This window comes from Pongo pygmaeus, chromosome 19 (assembly GCF_028885625.2).
Source record: "Pongo pygmaeus isolate AG05252 chromosome 19, NHGRI_mPonPyg2-v2.0_pri, whole genome shotgun sequence".
In the NCBI taxonomy this organism is placed as follows: domain Eukaryota; kingdom Metazoa; phylum Chordata; class Mammalia; order Primates; family Hominidae; genus Pongo; species Pongo pygmaeus.
In genome coordinates, this window is record NC_072392.2 from 44965214 (window position 1) to 44985955 (window position 20742).

The 20742-nt window shown below is 43.4% G+C and overlaps 1 protein-coding gene across 3 annotated transcripts in view; it reads right to left on the reverse strand.

The window, feature by feature from the left end:
• Positions 1-20742, reverse strand: part of PHF12 (PHD finger protein 12) — a 45985-nt gene that overhangs the window by 23302 nt on the left and 1941 nt on the right. The gene's annotated exons all lie outside the window — the stretch shown is intronic.

The window sequence follows — 20742 nt, forward strand, 5'->3', positions numbered from 1 at the left end:
CACGGTGAAAACCTGTCTCTACTAATAATACAAAAATTAGCCAGGTGTGGTGGCGCACGCCTGTAGTCCCAGCTACTCAGGAGGCTGAGGCAGGAGAATCGCTTGAACCTGGGAAGTGGAGGTTGCAGTGAGCCGAGATAGTGCCACTGCACTCCAGCCTGGGCGACAGAGTGAGACTCCGTCTCAAAAACAAAAACAAAAAAACAACAAAACAAACCACATTTATGCTTAAGAAATTCCTACCTTTGAGTTCTTGGCTAAGTCACCTACTTGGAATGCTATGTAGGAAATTTTTCTTCAAATAATGGGGGAAATGGTTAAAAAAAAAAAAAAATTGAGTATTTTTTTTTTGAGATGGAGTTTTGCTCTTGTTGCCCAGGCTGGAGTGCAATGGCGCGATCTCAGCTCACTGCAACCTCCACCTCCCAGGTTCAAGCAATTCTCCTGCCTCAGCCTCCTGAGTAGCTAGGATTACAGGCATGCGCCACCATGCCTGGCAAATTTTTTAGTGTTTTTAGTAGAGACGGGGTTTCTCCATGTTGGTCAGCCTGGTCTCGAACTCCTGACCTCAGATGATCCGCCAACCTCGGCCTCCCAAAGTGCTGGGATTACAGGCGTGAGCCACCACGCCCAGCCAAACTTGAGTATCTCAGAGCTTAAAGCTATGCTGTTTTACCATTTCTACATAAAACAGCACTTGACTTGGCAAATTTTCTTAGCTCCCTGTTTCCCCAGAGCCCTAAGCATACATGTCAGATGCCCACCAAGGCTTCACAGCTCATTACTTCCCTTCCTCCCTGTTTCCTTAGTGAAATCTCAGGAGGATGCTTACCAGGAATCAGGAAACTGGAAAAACAATCGCCTGCTGGGACAGATCTCCAAGCCCTAGAGGACCACAGGTGAATGTCACCTGTAAGTCTCCGCTCATTCTCGCCAATGTAATTCTGCAAAAGGCCACATCTAAACTACTGAAATGCGTGCAAGTAATTTTCAAAGGCCTACAGACTCTGCTATGCTTCAGTAGCTGTCCTATCAAAATTAACCCTGAAGGGTGTCACTTCTGATTCTGTTTCTCATCATTTCTGTTCGTCTGCCCACTGGCTTTATACCAAGATATCCTACCTCAAACATTTAAAACATTTAAAGTAGAGAAGATAAGACCCCTGTGGCCAGAACCCTCTTCTTTCTCCAGCTCAATCAGTTGGCCGGCTCCCTACACAGACCATACTGTTTCTCATCTGTGTCTCTGCTCACTCCAGGGCTGCTACCCACAACTACACCACTCTTCCCTAACTACTTCACCTGGTAAACTCTTTATCTTTTGAGACTCAAGTAAGGTATTCTTTCCAGGAAGCTTTCTCTGAAAGTCTCTGGTTCCCCAAAGCACTTCTGCACCACTGTATTCAACCCATTACATGTCTGAATCCCCTTCTCCATGCCTCATTTGCCTTTGTACCTCCACACACTGTACAATGCCTGGCATGTAGTAGGTACTCAATAAAGCTTTAAAGAACTGGGGAACACTAAGGAATGGGCTTCTAGGAAGTGAGTGTAATCCTTCAAAGCTATGAGGCAAGGTAATGCAATGGGGCAGGCAACTGTTTTGTGGGTTAAATCACACATGAAATTACTTATGTTTCCTAAGTTACTACACAATGAGACGCAATAGGAGTCCAAGTCCATACTGGCAAGCCTGTACTTATTGAACCATCCCACCTCTACTCATTTTAATCTTCTTTAAACAATTTGATTTTTAATCTCGTTTATCTTAACACAAGGTAAAATGCTTAAAACTTGTATTAAGAGGCTCTCAGAAGTAGCATCTTGCTGGTTTCTAAAGGATCACTTTTAGAGTTACCAAGTTTAAGAACACACTTCTGGCCAGGTGCAGTAGCTCATGCCTGTAATACCAGCACTTTGTGAGGCCGAGGTGGGTGGATTGCTTGAGCCCAGGAGTTCAAGACCAGCCTGGACAACATGGTGAAACCCCACCTCTACTAAAAATACAAAAAATTAGCCAGGTCAGGTGGCATGAGCCTATAGCCCCAGCTACTTGTGGGGCTGAGGTGGGAGGATCACCTGAGCCTGGGAGGTAGTGCCGTGATCGTGCCACTGCACTCCAGTTTGGGCAACAGAGTGAGACCCTGTCTCAAAAATAACAACAACAAAAAACAAACAAAGAAAACCACACATTTCTCAGAATTCTAGATAATGACCTTAGGCTCCTTTTGTTAAGCCTGCCCTAAAGTATGGATAGGGGCTATGAATTTAGGGAGTAGTCCAGGGAAACCCAAACATTGTCTCCCAGATGAAGACAAAACATTTAAAAGACTGAGGCCATCATTCCTTTTTTTTTTTTTTTTTTGAGATGGAGTCTTGCTCAGTTGCCCAGGCTGGAGTGCAGTGGCGTGATCTTGGCTCACTGCAACCTCTGCCTCTGGGGTTCAAGCGATTCCCTTGCCTCAGCCGCCTGAGTAGCTGGGATTACAGGTTGCCCTCCATCGCACCCGGCTAATTTTTATATTTTTAGTAGAGATGGGGTTTCACCATGTTGGCCAGGCTGGTCTTGACCTCCTAACCTCAAGTGATCCGCCCACCTTGGCCTCCCAAAGTACTGGGATTACAGGCGTGAGCCACTGCACCTGGCTGAGGCCATCACTTCTTAAGATTTGCTTTTTTTTTGTTTGTTTTGAGATGTAGTCTCACTGTATCACCCAAGCTGGAGTTCAGTGGCGTGATCTCGGCTCACTGCAACCTCTGCTTCCTGGGTTCAAGTGATTCTCCTGCCTCAGCCTCCTGAGTAGCTGGGATTACAGGTGCCCGCCCCCATGTCCAGCTAATTTTTGTTTTTTTTTTTTAGAGATGGGGTTTCACCATGTTGGCCAGGCTGGTCTCGAACTCCTGACCTCAAGTAATCTGCCTACCTCGGCCTCCCAAAGTACTGGGATTACAGGCGTGAGCCACTGCGCCTGGCCAAGATCTGCTGCTTTCTTAGGGACAGAACATGCATCTTGAAATAACAAATTTGAAAAGATGGTATCTTGGGAGAAGACAGTAATATCTAAGATTAGATGGATAGGAAAGAAAGGTCTTAGAAAATGATCATCATAGACATAGCTGGAATACAAGAATCACCCATCATAAAGCTTTCTCATGACCATGTTTCCTCTCTGCTTCAAGCAATTAATTCCTTTCAAGCTATTTAGAAGGCAGCTTTTCAATTCAAACTTCTATCTTTTTTTTGAGGCAGGGTCTCACTCTGTTGCCCAGTCTGGAGTGCAGTGGGGCAATCTTGGCTCACTGAAGCCCTGACCCCCTAGGCTCAAGCAGTCCTCCCACCTCAGCCTCCCGAGTAGCTGGGACCACAAGCGCATACCACTACACTGGGCTAAGTTTTGTATTTTTTGTAGAGATAGGGTTTCACTATGTTGCCGAAGGCTGGGTCTTGAACTCCTGGGCTCAAATGGTCCGCTTGCCTCTGCCTTCCAAAGTGCTGGGATTACACGTGTGAGCCACCACGCCCGGCTCAATGCAAATTTTTTAGAGGAAAGGGATTCATGAAATGGTTCCAGGAAAGACACTGTCATTGGGGTAAGCTCAGGAACCAATTCTGAAAGAGGCTGTTTTGCTCCATATCAGAAATACTGCTGACAGGGAAAGGACTCCAGGGAGAAAGGAGATTCTGCAGCCTCACGGTACTCATGTACTTATTCTGAGGACTCCCCACCTCAGCTGCCCATCTCAAAACTCCTTCTGCAGGTGGGTGTGGTGGCTCACGCCTGTAATCCCAGCACTTTGGGAGGCCAAGGTGGGTGGGTCACTTTAGGTCAGGAATTCGAGACCAGCCTGGCCAACATGGCAAAACCCTGTCTGTACTAAAAATACAAAAATTGGCTGGGTGTGGTGGTGCGCACTTGTAGTCCCAGCTACTGGGGAAGCTGAGGCAAGAGAATTGCTTGAACCCAGGAGGTAGAGGTTGCAGTGAGCCGAGACCGCATCACTGCACTCTAGCCTGGGTAATGGAACGAGATTCTTCCTAAAAACAAAAACAAAAACAAAAACCCCTCCTTCCTTGGAAGAATGGTATTCCCATAAGCCTAGTGGGCAACTCTGAAAACAATTACATGCACACCAGAGTCTTTAAATCATGATATGCTTGTCAAGAAAAAAAGGCTCTGCCCTCGCTCCCTCTCATCCTCATATATCAATGAAGACAGGGTGCTGGAGGCCATCCTTTATAAGAAAAAATCATTAAAAGTTAAAAGTCACATAACACTGAGATTACTCTACCAGTTTCAGCTGCTCAGCAGTGAACACACTATAATGAGCCAATGCTGCTTTTGTAAAGACATCAATGTGTTTCTTAAACTAAAGCCTAGAAATAGCACAGTGATAATTTCATTGACATCTAGGTATTACAGTTCACAAAGTATCTTAACAGATGTTCTTATTTGACCTTCACTGCCACACTCTGAGATAATTCTTGTTCCCATCATACAGGTGAGGAAACTGACTTATCTAAAGCCACTAAGTAGCAGAACTGGAACCCGAATCAGTTTCCTGGCTCTTTGAAATCTTGAGCCTAAGCTATTTTTGTTGTTGTTGTTGTTTTGTTTTTGGTTCACTCTCAGGATATGCTTCAGAGCCCAAGTTGTTTTTTAAGAACCTTTAGTAGTTTTCTTATTTCTGGGGTACACAGTGAAATATCCATCAGGGTACCCTCCTTAACCTCAAGGCTGAGCATTTCCTTCTACATCAGTCAATATTTATTGAGTACCCATGACTTTCTCATCAATGTACTAGGTACCACACTGAAAAATGAATGCAAAGCAAACAAATTATCATCTACCCCATCAAAAAAGTAGCCTAGGCCAGGCTGTAGCTCATACCTGTAATCCCAGCACTTTGGGAGGCTAAGGTGGGAGAACTGCTTGACCCCAGGAGTTAGAGGCCAGGCTGGGCAACATGGTGAGACCCCGTTTCTACAAAAATACAAAAATGAGCTAGATATGGTGGCATGCGTCTGTAGTCCCAGCTACTTGGGAGGCTGAGGCAGGAGGATCACTTGAGTCCAGGAGGGCAAAACTGAAGTGAGCCATGTCCACACCACTGCACCCCAACCTGGGCTTCAGAGCAAGACCCTGCCTCAAAAAAAAAGTAGCCTTGCGGAGAGAAGATCAAAGTCATCCATCCACTCAAACATTATTGGATGTTTATTTTAGACTAGACAATGTGCTAAGTGCTGGTATTTCAGACATGGTTCTTGATTTTAGGGATCATGGGCTGGAGACAAGGTGAAAAGGACATGCAGTAATGAGAACATACATAATCAACTACAAACTGATTCTTACCATAAAGACCCACGTAAAACTCAATTGCTTATGGATGCCAGAATCAATGAAGAGCCCCAAAGTTTGGACATTTGGTACCTGAAGGTGACATGGGATTTTTTCCTACTCTTTTCATAATTCAGAGCTATTTAACAAATGGTAACTCAGCCACTGAGCCTTTAAAGACAGTGAAGTTAAGGATCGTGAGGAGTTCAGGAGGAAGCCATAGTTTCAGAAGCAGGTATATTTCTGCATTTTGATAAAATACCTGATAAAAGGAAGGTTCTAGGAGTGGGGACATTTCTCCTGAAAATGAATGTTTAAGTCTGTCTAGAGCACAATAGTGTTTGAACCTTTCTTTTCTTTCTTTTTTTCTTATTTTTTTTTTTTGAGATGGAGTCTTGCTCTGTTGCCCAGGCTGGAGTGCAATGGTGCGATCTCTGCTCACTGCAACCTCCGCCTCCCGAGTTCAAGCGATTCTCCTCTGGAGTAGCTGGGATTGCAGGCACCCGCTACCACACCCAGCTACTTTTTGTATTTTTAGTAGAGATGGGGTTTCACTATTTTGGTCAGGCTGGTCTCGAACTCCTGACCTAAGGTGATCTACCCGCCTATGCCTTCCAAAGTGCTGAGATTACAGGCGTGAGCCACTGCGCCCAGAGTATTTGAACCTTTCGATTCCTTCTGAGAATTATCTGAGTATTTGGGATGGTGAGCTCTGGAATAGTTGTCTTCTGTACCTGAACTGGCTTGTCTTGGAAAACTGGTAGCTTTTTAGCCAACAGGCCAAGGACCTCTACTTTATTTTCTGGCTTCAGAAGAGCATAGCCTGCATTGCTATGGGACAGGCATTCTCTTCCATAGGCAGAGATGACAGTGCCCTCTGAAGACAGAGCTCTTGCAGAGTATCTTCCCATTTTCACTGCTGTTGATAAGTTTCCTCCCAGATCATTTGTTAAAAGGCCCTGGCCTACAATTCCTGGCCAGAAAGCGACCGTTGACTGCTTTTACAACTCACTATTTTATTTTGTTTATTTTATTTTTTTATTTTGAGATAGAGCCTCACCCTGTCGCCCAGGCTGGAATGCAGTGGTGCGATCTCAGCTCATTGTAGCCTCTGCCTCCCGGGTTCAAGAGATTGTTGTGCCTCAGCCTCCTGAGTAGCTGGGATTACAGGCATGCGCCACCACACTGGGCTAATTTTTGTATTTTTAGTAGAGAGATGGGGTTTCACCATGTTGGCCAGGCTGGTCTTGAACTCCTGACCTCAAGTGATCCGCCCTCCTCAGCCTCCCAAAGTCTTGGGATTACAGGTGTGAGCCACCACTCCTGGCCCCAGCTCACTATTTTAACCACTACCTGATCTTAAAGACATGCTGTTAGTTATAAAGCTGTTCATAACAATAAAGCCCTAAATCTTCAGAGACTGTACATTCAATTGGAGGGTGTGTTTCTCAGTTTGGTGTGGCTCTCTGTGAGGCCTAGAGGGCCTACAAAGTGTTAAGAGTAATATTTACATACAAACCAATTCCTAAAGCCAACCTCTTCAGCATGACTCCAACATACCTAGACTCCCATAAACAAATCCAAATGGCCCATCTCTATTGCTGAGGAGGGTATCTAGATCAGTCTATTTCTGGACATCAAGGAGAAAACCACAAACACACATCCCTCAGCTAACTGTAATACCTATACTGACAGACCTCTGTTTCAAAGATTCAAATCAAAGCCCAGAGCCAGATGATCCCAACTCTCAGCCCGAGGTTAAAGTCCAGTTTTAATTTAGAATGCCTTGCATTCACTAATAAGGCTGCAGCTCAACACTGCAAGTGGAAGATGTTGGTAGTTGTCATGGTGCTTGGCTCTCTAATTAAGAGGATCTATTTCAAGTCATATACCAGTGTGGTTGATCTGAGTCTAACCTCACTCATCTCCCTCGCCTATTAATACATGTGAACCTGCACAACATTAACATTTACTTCAGATTTAGCCGCTACCAGTGGGACCTGTTGCTCCACAGCACCATGTTAATTATCCATCCAGCACAAGCAGTTTCTCAGTCTGGAATTGGAGGGTAGAGGGGGGATGGGGGAATAAGAGAACAAAGGGAAGAGGCAAGAGGCAGAGGGAGAGAAAGCAAGTAGATAAAAAATATTTAAGAAAAAGCACACTCCATTTTCTCTTTCTGGATTAACAAAATAATTCTATTTAATACAAATACTTAACAGGAACACTATGTAAATAGCATATCCATATACAATACACCAACAGCCTACTAAGCGGGTTCTCTTCCAAAAGAGGTCAGTCACATGAACTGGTAGGGTCCTTCTTGTCAGAACCCATAATTCTTCAGAAATCAGAAGCTCTCTAGCCATCTACGGCAGTTTCAGTCGAAATAAAACATCAGTTGGACTAAGGAAGAGTTCACTGCCCCTATCATCATCTGTATGCCTCCCCACCCTTTTTTTTGGTGGGGGAAGAAGTGTTCAGCAAGCAAACAATAGGACTGAGCAGTTTTGATTTTTAATTTCACAGTTCACAGGGCTCATCCATCTATCTGAGGACCACTACCAGATAAAAATCCTGCAATTATATTTAGTCTCACTGTGTAAGACAAACTGCAAAACATAATACATGCTCAGAACTAGCCTACTCTCCCTCAGACTGGCCCTGCGGCCCTCATCCAGCTCAGAAAATGTGTTGGTACTAGCCAAAATGGAGAGTGAAGGTGATCACTGAAAGGACCGCAATCATGTCTCAGCCTCCTAGCAGCCATCTTGCTCTATAAAGGGACCCATGAGCACAGAGAACCAGCCTTTTATAAATGAAAACAAACTTATGTCATGGAAAAGCTAAGTGGTGCTGGGTAAAGTTTAATTTAAATTTTAATTTAAATTAAAAGTTGCATTAATACACCCAAATTTTAAAGTGTATGCCTTGAGGGAACAACATTTAATGAAATGTAAATGTCAGCAGAAATAGCTAGCTTCCTCTGGACACTTGTGTGGGCATCAGCTTTTCTCTTCAAGTATGGCCTGTCTTTTGCAGGAAGATAGCTATATTGAAGGATATTAAAGAGATGGAAGGAGAAAATTCACAGGGTCCCTCAACTTTAATCCCTTATCCTCCTTCATCTTGGCTACTGACTCAAACACCACTAATGCCACAAAGTACATAAAAAGGTACAAGGACTGCTGGTTTTCTCATGCAAAGCCTCAGTGAGAGTGTTAACAAGGAAACAAATGAAGTGCCAGAACATTACAAATGCCCCATTGAGAAACTTAGCTAGTTGCGTCACTTCCACAGGCAAACAATCCTTTTAAACTGGCTGACTGTGCTCCCAAGTTTTATCGTCTTCTATGTAGAGCTGGCTGGTGGCATCTTCCCAGTAAAGGACACCTGGATATGAGTGTTACTAGTTAGTACAGGGAAAAAAAGATGCAGGGAGGGTAGAGCACGGACAGTTATACCAGGTGTTTGCCTCTGCTAACTTTTCTACAAGCTGAGCCTCAGTCTCAAGGGCCTGATCTATCACTAGCCTGGTTTGGCTATTCTTGCAATTCTGGCTTCTCTACAAAGAAAGATGGGCTGGGGTGCAAACATTTTAAAACCGGGCTTCATTAATTCACCTCATGATAGATGCTAGAGCCCACCTGTTTTGGAAACGGGACAAAATTCTGGCCTCAACAGTAATTTTCTCACACTCTTGGGAACATTCCATTGGAAGGAAGAACCAACAACTGCCAACTCTGTATTCTGGAAGAGTCTCAGAGGTATGGAAAACTGGGTACTATTCTATTGCCAAATTTTAGCAGACTATCAAGAAAAAGGAAATAGCCAGGTAACACACTTCTTGCAGACACAGCTCAGGAAGGTGGGCCAGTTTACAGTTTATATATATTGGACTTAAAATTCTATAAAGGCTCAGAAAACAAAAAATACTAACAATGTATTTAAAACCCAACAAAATCAAGAGAGCAGGTTTCTTTCTTTTCTTTTGAGATGGAATCTCACTCTGTCATCCAGGTTGGAGTGCAGTGGCACAATCTCAGCTTACTGCAACCTCCACCTCCCGGCTCAACTGATTCTTCTGCCTCAGCCTCCTGAGTGGCTGGGATTACAGGCAGGTGCCACCACACCCGGCTAATTTTTGTATTTTTAGTAGAGATGGGGTTTCACCATGTTGGTCAGGCTGGTCTTGAACTCCTGACCTTGTGATCCATCCACCTCAGCCTCCCAAAGTGCTAGGATTACAGGTATGAACCACCACACCCGGCCTGAGAGCAGGTTTCTACTTAAGACCCAGCAGTTTTTTCCTAAGGAGAGACTTCGGTTTAATTTACCCTTCCCTGTCAGGGTCTATAGAAACAGGAAAAAGGGAGAATAATATTATTTGGGCCATGCCTGCATAGGGATTATACCCCCCTACTTTTACCCTTACCCTTTCCCATCCCCCAATTCTACTCATAAACATCAAAGCTCCCCACCCTACAGGACTGAAGTAATCTCCTGGGCATGCTGTCAAACTGTGCTGTCATGGTCTGATGCCACAGCTAAGTGCTGACTTGGGCTTCCAAAGCCTTCCAGTTATACCCACCAGTGACCTATTTATGAGTTGAACATACTTCTCCAGAGCCATGATTTTCCCCTTTGGTCCACTTTTCTTTCAGATGGTCCCTAACCAAAGAACGATCACCCTAAAGGTCTGCATGTGTACACACAAACGGTGAGCGCTAAGGAGAGCCCTCAAAGAAAGGCAGCAAGCATATAAACCTTGGACATGTGTTATTTGCTATAACAAACAAAATGGAGATACTTTTCTTAACATAGAGCTTACTTCAACACCAACAAACTGCAGCCCGCAGTCAGATGCCTGATATCATAGAATTAGGCATTTCCTTTGGTATGACAGTTTGCTAAGTTAAAATGGTTAAGTGTCACCCATGCCAGGCAAAACCACAAGGACCACAAAGGAGGGATACAGCAAAACAAAAATGACAAAGCAAAACAATGTTTATTAAAAAGCCAAAATTACTGACAACTCTCCCTACATTTTAGATGATGCTTTTGCAAAAAATGGCAAATAAGATCAAGGAAAGTTAAATATAGCCAACCTATGTATAGAACTATGACAAGTTACAGGTTTAGACACATTTAATGAGATTAATGGAGTATAATTTTCATAATTATAATGTATTCTGACCAGTAATTGATGACTGCTAATTGAAAAAGTTCACTGTAGAGTTTTCCTCTAAAGCTGAGAATCAGCAGAACTATGATGGTTTAGTGAACGTGGGAATTAACAAGCACTCAGCTCATCACAGGAGCCTAGGGGTAGTGGAAAGAAAAGCAAGAGTAGGTCATCATTGCCTCATTTCATAATGCAGAGGCTTCTTTAAACTCACTTGAAGCTCTGTGCATTTCATTAGTTTCTCTGCTCTGTTCTCTGCACAAATGCAGACAGGAGAAAAATAATATTCAACATCCCTCTGAGGACCATAGCTGAGTAAAAAAGGTGCTTGTGCTGCCACAAACTGGGGTCCACCTGGAACTCAAGCTTGCTAGTAATTCTGAGAGGTTCCCCTATCCCTGCCTGGCTTGGAGGTAAAGTGATGTCTTTGGGCTACCATTAAATTCAAACCCTGCAGAGAGTCCTCTTTTGCTCACTCAAGCTTATTTCAAAAAGAGCCTCACGCAGAGAGCCCAGATCAGTGGGTAAGACTGACGCTACATTCAGGCACGGAGTTTCTCCCTGCCCTGCTGTTATTCTATATGTCTTTTGTCCTGTCAAGGCTGAGAAACATTTCTTGGGAGATATCCTGTAAAATTCGTCAGAAAACAGGGGAGAGGCAAAAATTAAACACCAAAGTCACTAACTTAAAAGAAAGCAAATGTAATTAGGGGAAAAGAAATTTTCACCTTGTGTTTGTGTTAACAAAGGTATCATCCACTTGGAATAACCCAGATATCATTTTTGTTCCCCAACTACTGTTTACCTTTGCATGTCTCTCATCTGTAATACCACTAGGAATTACACGGCAGTGAGAAGAGGAAATGGGTCAGGCTCCCGCTTTCAAGTAGTTTAGTGAGCATTTATGTAGTACGATTATAGCAAAAGGGAAAGTAGGCAGCAGAGCAAAAGGGACTCACTCTTTGAGTGAGCAAGTCAAGTTTTTCATTACTTTGAAAATTGCATCAACCTGCAAGGTACACTTGTAATTTACTTATTGTGAATTCCACAACAGCTCTACGTAGTAGTCAAGTTCCTTCTTGCTGATGGGTCAACTCATGGATTCCTCCTTTTATTAGTGTCTATTGTATGTCTCAGCTTTTGCCTCACACAAAATGTGCTAAAACCTCATCTTTGTTCTTATTTGCTGAGACTTAGATTTAGGAATAACCTTAGGCTTAAAGGATAAGGATTTTGATATCTGGAAATGGCAGGCAGAAAAAGGAGTCACATTCTCATTCTTCTTAACCGTTCTCAAGTCCTGGGAAAAGCAGTCAGCTAGTGACCTGTGCATGCGTCCTGGGCATGGTGACAAATCTGCAATACCAAAGTGCCTTTCTGAAATTTGGTCTAGGACTTGCACTGAATACAATGTCCTCCTCTTTCAGGAAACTGGCAGGGGGACAGCCGTGCTCCTGTCCTGTGTTCTCTTGGGAGGCACGCATTATGCAGAGGTTCTCTTCTAAGTGTCACTCATTGAATGGCAATGCAGCTGGCCATGTTGTACTCCCTGGGGCCTCTAAGTCAAAGGAGGAGCCCAGTGGAGGGGGGAAAACAGACCTTTTTTTTTTTTTTTCTCTGTTCTGGTGACTTAAAACGCTGGCACCTTAAAACTTGAATGAATTTCCAGGAGCTTGTGCTGCATTAATATATAAGGGCTACCATAAACCCAAACGGAATCTTTTATCAGGGTGGCCTACTTAACTGTATACCCAAGGAATTGTCTCTGTGTTGGGGTTGGGACAAGAAAGTTGAGAGATGGATTTCAGTATGCTTACCTATTATCAAAAGCCCAGAGTATTAATCTATTTTCTATTACTCTTCGCTTGTTGGAGAAAAGATGCACCCATTTCTGTTCAAGAAGCAGGACATCTGCATTTTTAGGTAGCAAAAATCCTCTTGGGAGGATCAAAGCAGACGGTTTCTTTTTATGAGCCTTATAAAACTGTCCAGTAAATATTCTCTGCTCTCTCTTTATTTACTGTTATCTGGGCTTATATAAAGATACAAATAAACAGGTGAGTTTGCTGCAATATACAAACAACTTTTTGTTCTTGTTAACTGGGCTCAAAAGACAGCACATTTTAATTGACCTGAAGTTCTGAAGTTATTTCCACCACAACCAATAAAACTGAGACAATTAAAATCTTTTTTTTTTTTTTTTTTTTGAGATGGAGTTTCACTCTTGGTGCCCAGGCTAGAGTGCAATGGCATGATCTTGGCTCACTGCAACCTCCACCTCCCAGGTTCAAGCGATTTTCCTGCCTCAGCCTCCCAAGTACTTGGGACTCCCAAGTAGCGTGCATCACCACGCCCGGCTAATTTTATATTTTTAGTAGAGGTGGGGTTTCACCATGTTGGTCAGGCTGGTCTTGAACTCCTGACCTCAAGTGATCCACCTGCCTCGGCTCCCCAAAGTGCTGGGATTACAGGTGTGAGTCACTGCCCTCAGCCAGCATCTTCTTTCTTAAACTAGGGTCCTCCAAGTATGAGAAGTGCTCAAACACAGAAATTTTCTGTTGTGGCTTGTGGGTGACAGGTGATCATCCTATCTAAAGGCAGATGGTGGATTTTTTGTACTTCCTCTAAGGCAACAATACAGCTTTAGACTTCTTTGCTAGGAAGGGACATCCAGAAAAGTTGAAACAACAACATACCAAATCACATTGTAAGGTTCTCTTCACTGGGATGTACTATCCTAACTGGAGCTCACAGAAGAAACTCTTCATTTACTGACATTACAGAGGTAATACAGGCATAGATATTAAAGTGTGCTTAAATCAACCATCTTTTGCTAAGTTAAGACTAAAAAATAAAAAATAGAGGCTGAGGCAGGAGGATCGGTTGAGGCCAGGACAGGAGTTTGAGAACAGCCTAGGTAACACAGTGAGACCCTATCTCTACAAAAAAAAGAAAAAAATTAGCCGGGTGTAGTGGCAAATGCCTGTAGTCCCAGCTACTCAGGAGGCTGAGGTGGGAGGATTGCTTGAGACTAGGAGTTCGAGGTTACTGTGAGTTATGACTGTGCCACTGCCCTCCAGCCTGGGAGACACAGCAAGACTCTGCCTCTAAAAATAAATAAATAGGCTGGGTGCAGTGGCTCACACCTGTAATCTCAGCACTTTGCGAGGCCAAGGAGGGCAGATCACGAGGTCAGGAGTTTGAGACCAGCCTGACCAACATGGTGAAACCCCATCTCAACAAAAAATACAAAAATTAGCCGGGTGTGGTGGCAGGCGCCTGTAATCCCAGCTACTTGGGAGGCTGAGGCAGGAGAACCGCTTGAACCTGGGAGGTGAAGGCTGCAGTGAGCTGAGATCACACCACTGTACTCCAGCCTCGGTGACAGAGGGAGACTCTGTTCCAAAAAAATAATAAGTAAAATAAAATAAATAAATAAATAAAAGATGGGGGAAGGGTAAAGACAACCCACAAAATGGAAGAATACTTGCAAATCATATATGCGACAAGGAACTTATACTTACAACATATAAAGAACTCTCATAACTCAATTAAAAAACCAAATAACTCAATTAAAAATGGACAAAAATCTGAGTAGAGATCTCCAAGTAAATATACAAATGGCAAATAACCGCTTGAAAAAAAGTTTAACATCACTAACCTTCAGGGAAATCTGATTCAAAACCACAGTGTGATACCACTTCACGCTCACTAGGATGGCTTTAATCAAGAAGGCAGAAAATAACAAGTGTTGTCAAGGAAGTGGAGAAATTAGAACCCTCCCACACTACTGGTGGGAAAGTAAAGTAATGCAGCTTCTTTGGAAAACAGGCAGTTCCTCCAAAGGTTAAGAGTTACCATAAGACCCAGCAATTCTGCCTCAAGGTGTACATCCAAGAGAAATGAAAACTTGCACATAAAAACTTGCACCCTGGCTGGCGCGGTGGCTCACACCTGTAATCCCAGCACTTTGGGAGGCTGAAGTAGGCAGATCACTTGAGGTCAGGAGTATGAGACCAGTCTGACCAACATGGTGAAACCCCGTTTCTACTAAAATTACAAAAATTAGTCGGGCGTGGTGGCGGACATCTGTAATCCCAGCTACCCGGGAGGCTGAGGCAGGAGAATCACTTGAACCTGGGAGGTGGAGGCTGCAGTGAGCCGAGATCACTCTACTGCACTTCAGCCTGGGCAACGAAGCTAGACTCTGTCTCAAAAAACAAACGAACAAACAAACAAACAAAACCAAAACTAACAACAAAGAAAACTGGCACCCAAATGTTCACAACATTATTTACAACACCAAAAAGTAGAAACTACCCAAGTGTCTACCAACTAATGAACTAATAAATAAAATGTACACCCATACAATGGAATATTGTTTAGCCATTAAAAAGCAATGTAAGTATTGATAAATGCTACAACCAGGATGAACCTTGGAAAGATTCACTGAGCTCCTCTGAGTAATTTTAGGTATCACTTGTACTTTCACTCAGGTTAGCAAAAACCAGTGTTTTATTCAACACATTAATAGTGACTAGTTGAATTCCTTTTAAATTAAGATTAGACAATTTATTGAACATTACTGATTTAGCTTTCAAAAATACTCCTGGAGGCATACTTGACCAAGAACTTACAACAGACCAACATGAATCCCATCTCCAGATTCAAATCAGTACCTAAATATTCCTTTGAACCTTTATATCTATTAAAAATACACAAGTCACTTACAAAGGCCAAAACTGTCCTAATATATTATTAGTGGAGCTATATGTAAAGCACTTAGTGAGCCTTAAGGAACAGCAGCAGATTGATGAGATTATAACTGCATCCTACCTTTTACTGAATATGGTAATTACTTTTGGGACAGGCCTTAAGTGAAAAATTTCCCATAACAGTACTACTAAGTACTTGACTTACTTTACACAAAAACTGTCATCTTTCAAGAGTATAACCTCCTTTTCCACTTTAAATACTTCTGACACTTGCACTCATTTCATAAGAATTAGCCCCTAAGCCCTACATTAAGCATGCATCTGAACCTGAGTTAAAATTGAACATTACCGTATCTTCCATATTTAGGTGGACCATTAAGACAACATGACACGTAAGGCAGGAGAATCACTTGAACCTGGAAGGCGGAGATTGCAGTGAACTGAGATCACACCAATGCACTCTAGCCTGGGCAACAGAGTGAGACTGTCTCAAAAAAGAAAAAAAACAAAGACAATACGACATACCTAGATTCTAATTCAACACAGAAAATGCAAAACAAATAAATAAATAAAATAAACATAAAACCAAATTAGGTTTGTTTACTGTAGGATCATTTTACTACGGATAGGGCCGGGTGAGGGGAAGGAATCTAGACGTTGTCACCTCCAGTTCGTCAGTGCTAGGCTTCTAAGCACTTACAATGTCAAAAACAACATACTGACAAGATAATGTTAAAATTAATATATTTTAATCTGTCAATTGCCTGATACTATTCTAATGAGGAGCTAAACACAACAAAATCAGAAAAACCACCTCCTTAAAAGTTCAAACAGGTTGGGCATGGCAGCTCACTCCTGTAATCTCAACACTTTGGGAGGCCAAGGCGAGAGGACTGCTTGACCTGCCTGGGCAGCATAGTGAGACCCTGTTTCTACAAAAAAATTTTAAAAATTAGCCCAGCATGGTGGAACGTTCCTGTGGTCCCACTGCTTGGGAGGCTTAGGTGGGAGGATCACTTGAGCCCAGAGTTTGAGGCTGCAGGGAGCTAGGATCAAGCCTTGGAGACCCTGTATCCAAAAACAAACAAACAACCCCACTTCAAACATTAAACATTTTCTGCAAGGCAGTTTTCTACTCTATGTGTGAAACCTTTGTTACGACTCACTGAAAATATGCAAAACTCCAAGCTGAGCTTAGTTTTGCCTGTGCACAGAGACCTTTTTACTCTCATTCTTCGAAAACCTCATTTTGGATCTCGCTGCCAACACCAGAGAGAGGAAAGCTAGCCAACAATTCCAAATATAACACGCGGAGGCAAATGCTACAGAAATCTGTCTGACGGGAAGGGACCATGCTGAGGTCTGCCGAGGTAGATGCACTTCTCTACCAGACCATTTTGGTCCCTGTCTGTTTGGAGCAAAATGCCATGAGAAGGTAATCACAGGAAACCGGTCAGTTTTATCATCCTGATTACTGATGCCCCATGGTATTCACTCTGTCAATGACAACAATCCTACCGATCTCAAACAGAAAGATGGGTCAGCGGCAACTAAAGCTGTACTGGTTATTTTAATTTTTAACAGATTTTTTTGGGATCAGTCCAGAGACCTTTCAGAAAGCTCAACTCATGGCATGATAATGATGATGAAGTCAGACTCACCAAGGGACACTTAAAAACATATCTTTCCATGGCCGGGTGTGGTGGCTCACGCCTGTAATCCCAGCTCTTTGGGAGGCCGAGGCGGGTGGATCACGAGGTCAGGAGTTCGAGACCAGCCTGACCAACATGGTGAAACCCTGTCTCTACTAAAAATACAAAAAAATTAGCCAGGCCTGGTGGCGTGCGCCTGTAATCCCAGCTACTCAGGAGGCTGAGAAAGGAGAATCGCTTGAGCCCGGGAGGCGTTGCAGTGAGCTGAGATTGCACTACTGCACTCCAGCCTGGGCTACAGAGCAAGACTCCATCTCAAAAAAACAAAAACAAAAACACCACACACGCATCTCTTTCCAATTCTTTAGGGACAGGTTTAGTAACCCCTACTATCACTCTGAATAATTGATAAACCAGTTGAACTTGGATAAAATGATTACACTATCACTTAATCAAAAAGACATCAGTTCTTCAAGTTTAATTCTTTGGTGAGGTCATGGTACTGAGCACAAGACAATTCATTCCTTCACCCAGAGAATCATTACAGAAAACCCAGAAATAGGTTCCCAGTCTAATTGGGAAGAGATGATGTGCCTCATACAAAGCATTGGCTCCTGAGAAAAGACAGAACAATTAAAACAGCTTATTTGACTAGTCATTTCCTTACTATTTATCTTAGAAAGATCTCCTGTGGTTTATAGCTGTGTTACCAAGCCCAGGAGGTAAAGTTTGCCTAGAACCACTTCTGGAACACTTGTACTGGATTCCGTTCACAGTGAGGCAGACTGGCAAGGAATACTAGAGACTGAAAAAAGACTTATCCCACAGAGCTTTGGATGGAGAACCACAGCAGCACTGCAATTAAGATCTACAGCATTTGCAAAATTTAAATTTCACTTTTTCTTTAAATTTTGTAGAGATGGAGTCTTGCTATGTTGCCCAGATTGGTCTTGAACTCCTGGCCTCAGGCGATCCTCCCACCTTGGCCCCTTTAAGTGCTGGGATTACAGGCATGAGCCATCATACTCGGCTTCAACCTTACTCTTGTACTTACCGTATGTAAGGAAAATTATCATTATCATGCCTACCTAAATAATTCAGTCTTAGCCAGTTTAAAAGGGAAGCAAGAAGAAATATAACCTTACTCTCATATGATAAAAGTAAGCAGTAATAGGACAATTTTTTTTTTTCTTCCTGAGATGGGGTCTTACTCTGTCACCTAGGCTGGAGTGCAGTGGTGTGATCTCGGCTCACTGCAACCTCCGCTGCCTGGGTTCAAGTGATTCTCCTGCCTCAGCCTCCCGAGTAGCTGGAACTACAGGCTCGTGCCACCACACCCGGCTAATTTTGTATTTTTAGTAGAGACGGGGTTTCACTATGTTGGCCAGGCTGGTCTCGAACTCCTGACCTCGTGATCCACCCTCCTTGGCCTCCCAAAGTGCTGAGATTACAGGTGTGAGCCACAGCACCCAGCTGGGACAAATTCATGAAAACATATTCAAGAATAAAAATGTTCTGAGACATTAACTACTTGATCTAACTACTCTGATTGAGTTAATAAAATACTTCACTCTCCAGCCTGGCCAATGTGGTAAAACCCCGTCTCTACTAAAAATACAAAAATTAGCTGGGTGTGGTGGTGGGCACCTGTAATCCCAGCTACTTGGGAGGCTGAGGCAGAAGAATCCGTTGAACCTGGGAGATGGAGGTTGCAATGAGCCGAGACTGCACCACTGCACTCCAGCCTGGGTGACAAAGTGAAGACGCCTGTCTCAGAAAAAAAAAAAAAAAAAAAAAAAAAAACCAAAAAACTTCACTCTTGGTGGAAAGAGTGTGGCTTCAGACGCAGAAAAGTGGGATAAGCCTCACTAAATGAAATTCGTCTAGGGCATTCCTACTTAAAAGACTTCCTGCCTTTGCACCAATATCTACAATGCTTTGTGATTTAGATAATAACTCAGATAAGTCAATGGTACATTCAGTATTGACATCTTCAAAGGGAGAATTGGAGATGTGAAACAAGCACTACTTCATTTACTACTATTCACAAATCTCTGATTACCAGTTCCTATTCAATGCCTCAAGAAAAAAAAAATTCAATGAAATGCACAGTCTAGGCAAGTCTGAATCTCACGAACAGCTAGAGTCCCTCCTTCTCTCTCCTTTCATCTAAAGTGGAAACTGTTAATTGTTACAACTTGACAAGACTTTAGACTCATCTAATTAAAAAATTCAGAGGTTAGATTTTAGAGTTTAAAAGCCCAATCTCAGCCAAAACAGACAGCACACTTTTCCCATACCTGAGGTTTCTAATAAACAATTTCAGCTTTATCAAATAAGTGAGCTTATCAAATTCTCACTCAACATGCATGTCAACAATCATGGTTAACACCAATTTCATCCTAGGAGTAGGACGTAAGCCCACATTTTAAATCAAGAAGTCTACAACTCAGTCCTGGTATACATACCAAACACACACACTAAAAAAATGTAAGCAACTGGGAATAACTGGTAAGCAACACAACGTATATTCAGGCACAAATTTCTCCTAAGAACAGCAAAGGAAATGTGACCAGAAATATCTTCTCCAGGTGGATTACACCTTATAGGAAGTAAAGGCTAAAAACCACAGACCCTCAGTCACTTCATAATAAAAATTTTAAAGCCAGCAGCAAAACTTCCTCTATGATAATCATTTTTGTCCCAGCAATTTTACAAGCTGGGATGGGGTGCCCTCCTGGGCAAAAGTATCTTGGGAATGGTAATGGGAGCTTCCTACATAACTTCTGACCACAGACTTAATTTGCTCAGTATCAGTCATCTGTCTAATAAGTGTTCCCAAACCTACAATTAGTACAAATATACAGTAGACACTACTCCACAAACCGAGAGATGGAACGTGAATGGAACTGTTGAGAGACCTTCGGTGAAATTTCACTTAAAACAAAATAAAACAAAAACAGAGGGCTAAAAAAGGCAACATCAAAAAACTGGTGGGAACACAGAAACAGCCCCCTCTTCCTCTCTCCAACCCCTGCCTCAGTCAACTGTTGCAGAACAACAGAACGAGACCCAGTAGAACAAGACGAAATCTGGGTTTGCTGCCGCAGATGTGGGATTTCTGTGGAGGGCAGAGGTGATTTCGGCCGGCAGAAGATGGAGTTTAAACTCTTCTTTGCCGGATTGTTCTGGGCTGAGCCGCTGAGGAGGATCACGCAGCGGGCGATCAACCCAGGTCCCTCCCTCTCGATTCGGTCTCTCCCCTCCCCTCACGTCCAGTAAGGGGGAAAAAAGCGTACGGCTTTCCAGCTCAGTTCCTTAAAAATGCCTTTCCAGTGCCACCGCACACAATCCTCCCCTGGCAGCAAAGAATTTTGCAGCGAAGGGCTCGCCGATCCAGAGCGGAGAAATGAAATCGGCGCCCAAGGGCAATTTTAATTGTCTAACCCGGCCCGATTTCCTAAGAGGCAGCGGCGCCGGGAGGGAGGAGGGAAGAGGGAGGAAGGAGGCAGGCAGCTCTGAGAGGCAACAGGGGGCAAGCGGAGGCAGAGAAAGGGGACCAAAGCGGCGAGATCCCAGCCTGGGCCCCCGAGGAGCTTCTGCAGAAAGGACTCTGGGGCTGTCCCCACCGTTCCCCGAGAGACGTTTGCAAATCATATATGCAGCCAAAATGGCGCTGAGAATAAAAATATAATTTAAAGGCAGGTCGCCATATTGTAAACAGAGAGGCAAAGAAGAGGCGGACTCGAGAGACACCCTCCATGATTTCTTCTACAGCCACAAGCGCCCGGTTGCCGGGGTCTGGACCAAGGCGACTCAGGTGGCCGAGGGCTCCACGCACCCACCCCGAGGAG